Raw genomic sequence first — 3,798 nt, 5'->3', positions numbered from 1 at the left:
AGAAAAATCACTTAGCTCAATAATCCAGGAAAATGAATGCCCTACATTTTGGCAGTATAGCCGGATAACAGCTTCAAATGTTCAGCTAATAGATCTTGAGCTCCTTGGTCACTTAGCAGCTTTGAATATGTGATTCTGCATCTACCAGAGCGAGATGGATTTTATGCACTGCTGTCTTCATTGCATTTGTGGTCTCCCTATGACAAGTTCCCCATTAACACCTTTTATTTAGGGTCTTCTCTGGAAGTCAAGCTTTCCCTAAACTCTGGCTTTAGTGTCAGGCACAGTGTCAGGTACAGGGACTCTGTGCTCTTTAAAAGATACGGGCTCACTAACATTAAGCATGTCATTTTTTTTCACTTTAGTATCAGAGTGGCGGATTTTTCATATCTGACTCAGAAACTAAAGGAAAAATTGCATTCCATGTAGAGAAAATGTACTCCTTGTCAATACCAATCAACTTTTAGAGCAAATAATTTAATTACAAATGAAAGAAAACAACAAAACCCAAGGAAAGCTAGTACTTCCCCAGATGCAAGAACATGTCAATTTGTTTCTAACTCATTTTGACTGGTGATATATCCTATATGATCTCCAAAAGTCATTCAAGTATTTATAATGAAGTTAGCTGAAACAAAGGCTTGGAAAGACTCTGGCTTTATGGAATGCATTTCAAAACCATATGCAGGGATTTAGCTCCCATTAAAAATCAGTAGGTTCCTGGAGGCGAAAATCCTTGAGAACTGACCTCTGCCAACTTGAAGCTCTCTGTACCATCACATTAAAAAGTTGCAGTGCTTATAAGTTAATGCTAAAACCCTCTGATGAGAACAAATAAGCTTAAAAAATACCAAGCCAGAAATCACCTTGCTTCTATTGTTCTGGAAATATAAAGCCAGCTAACAGAAGCTCAGATTCTGCATAACTCTTGAAAAAAACCTGCATCCAGTTTGACCTCCTGTCTGTCCTGAAGTCCACAGGATTTCATCTTTTGGATATCTTTTTATTTCCATCAATCTCAGCAGTTCTGAGGGTTCAAACAGAGCAAATGTGGGGGACACCTTGTCTTGGAAACTCTGTAGGGGGGCTGCTGGTACCTCTGCTCTCGTGCAAACCTTTTCACCTCCCTACAGCCTCTTCTAGAAAAGGCAACATGTTGGAACATAACTGCCAGCCACCCCATGCCTTGCCCATATCTAACCTCAGAGACAAGGGTATGTTGGAAAACATGTTAACATTCTGTAGCTTACATAGTTTCAATCAGTCTGAGGCATTATTTTAAGTATGTGTTAGGTGATCTCAGGAAAGGAAAACAAATAGTTGACCAGCTCTAGCTATCACAACTGCACACATGAATTCCCTTGCCTATGGCAGCAACAAAAGTTTCGGATAGATGTGCTTTGAAAATTAGAAAAGTTTTAGAAATCTCCCCTGTCTGTCACTACTGCTCCCAGCTGCAGCCCCCGCTCCATGGGCAGGTCCATCTCCCAGTGCTGGCTGAGCCTAACTGGCTTCAGTTTGCTTTGAGGTGGGTGAAGGGCTGTGGCTCCTGAGTGGGGACGGGATGGCTGCAAGTCTCCTTCCTTGACAGCAAAGTTTGCCCACAGGCTCTCTGTCAGCTCCCAAAATCCAGCATTTTGCTGCTCTGTATTAATCTGGCACTGATTTAGGAAAGGGAACCTCAAAGATGTCCTGCAAAAAGCTCTGCTCACTAAGGAGCAAGAAGAACCAAGGAGCATTCATAAGGTCGCCCACCCCTGACATCTCAACACAGACATCCTGCCTGAGTTACCTGCTTCGATGCCCTCTCCAGTCAATGGGTGATTCATCCCATCAGTCATGTATTTTGGGAGGGGATAAGTCACACTCTGAGCCTGCCAAGCCTTCTCAAGGGAGCCTGGATCCCTGCTTTTGAGAGGAGTGGAATTATGCAGGCTAGAGCTAAACTCCAGTTACCATAGTTATTATTTCATCTACAAATCAAAACCATAATTGTTGGGTCTGTTGTGGGGTCCTTCCCTGAGCAATACTAATACAAAGAATCCCACCAAAGTCAGCAAACACCGGCAAAGCTCACAATTTCCTTTTGACACGTCAGCTGGGATCGAGCCCTTTGCAGGAGCCTTCCAGTTCAGACTGGGATCTTTTCATAAAAATCACGAGTTACCCCTTTGATGTGTGTTTATCTACTGCTCTGCACTTCGAAAGGAAAGGGAATTGTACTGGTTCCTGCATGTTGAGGTATTTGCCTTGCTAATGAAGACACTTTTGATCTGCAGAGAAATGGAAAGTGAAAAATTAAAGCTGATTTCCACCACTAATATTGTCACTGAACATCACTGCACTGTCTCCTGGCTGTGATCTATATGCATGCTGCTGCCGGTGGGAGCTGATGCCATTTAAAAGCATGTCAGGCTGGTTGGCCCCAGCGGATGCCTTGAGTTACGAACTCCCCCATGCTTGGTGCAGAGCTTGCTGAGTCCCTGTAACCACAAAACAAAACTGGTGTGTTTAAATCAACATCTTCAGTGTTTGGTTTAAACCTGGATCCCAATCAAAAGCATGTATTAGGAAAATCCTGGCATACAAAGCATCCCTTCCCTTCAGTCAGGAAATCCTTCCCCTCTTGCTTTGGGTCTGCAAGGTGGAAGCACCGTGCACAAAGGGGTTTTTATCGCTCTGTGTTTCCTCCCCAGATCTCAGACGGCCTGTGCACAGCACAAGCTGGTGAAGACTCCTTCAGTTTAGCCTGAGGATGAGGAGTCATGCGAAGGATGAAATACCTGTTGATATAGAGCATGGACTGGATACAGGGGAACTAAAACCTATCTCCCTTTAATGCAGCAAGTATCTCCTTCTTCTCTCCCAAATTTCAGAATAATGTCATTTAGAGCAGCAGAAATTGCTGTCAGTCCCTGGAACAAAACAGATCAAAACTTTGTCCCACTGAAGTCCCTGGCTAAAGTCACGAAAAGCAAGCTTTGACCTTAAACACCCTGGGATCTGATACAAAACAGGTTAGTAGAAAAGCTGCTTTGGCAGCACGAACAGACCGTACCTAAGGATCCTTGATCTGTACAAACAAAAGAGAAAATGTGGATAAAAGGGGCTAAAGCCACAGAGGGACCACTGCCTCTTCTTCTGTATCACTGAAATGGTACTGGAGGACAAACACGAAGTTCACACGGTCACTGGGTGCTGAAAACATGTTTGTTGAAGTCTGGGCTTTTTGGCATTTGTCCCCTCTTTTGTACAGACCCCCGCCTCAGCCCTGTCCCCTGGAAGACACAAAGTCATCCCACGCAGCCCCAAACCTGCCCAGCATCCTGCCATGCGCGCAGCATCATTTCACTCATGTCAAACTCCTTTTTATTGACTAGATCTGTAATGTGTGAAGGTCATTGCCTCACTTCACACGTCTCAGCAGTGCTGTATTTCCACATTTAGCCACTTCAGTTTGTCAATATTAACATCTGTTACTATTTAACACCTGCCACTGCTCTAACGCGCGCGGGTTTTAGCACACAGACACAGCGATCCAGCCTGGCATGCTGCTCCACATGGCGAGAGGAGGAGGGGACGAGCCACACACTCCAATTCATCTGCCCACCCGGGGTGCCCAAACACTGCCTTGTTCACGCTCCTGAGGAGAAAGGAAAACCTGAGAAGCAGCTCACCTGCCACAGGGACAGGCGAGGATCAGTGCTGGAAGCTGTTGTTTGCTCTAACAGAGTAAGCAGCAGCTTTAGCCATGTTCCTGCCATTTATCCAGCAGATCAATTGCTTTCACTGCAGTTG

The sequence above is a fragment of the Athene cunicularia genome (genome assembly GCF_003259725.1).
Source record: "Athene cunicularia isolate RWA chromosome 19 unlocalized genomic scaffold, athCun1 chr19_part1, whole genome shotgun sequence".
NCBI lineage: Eukaryota > Metazoa > Chordata > Aves > Strigiformes > Strigidae > Athene > Athene cunicularia.
The sequence above is the reverse complement of the archived record's forward strand: the minus strand, read 5'-3'. Positions refer to the sequence as shown.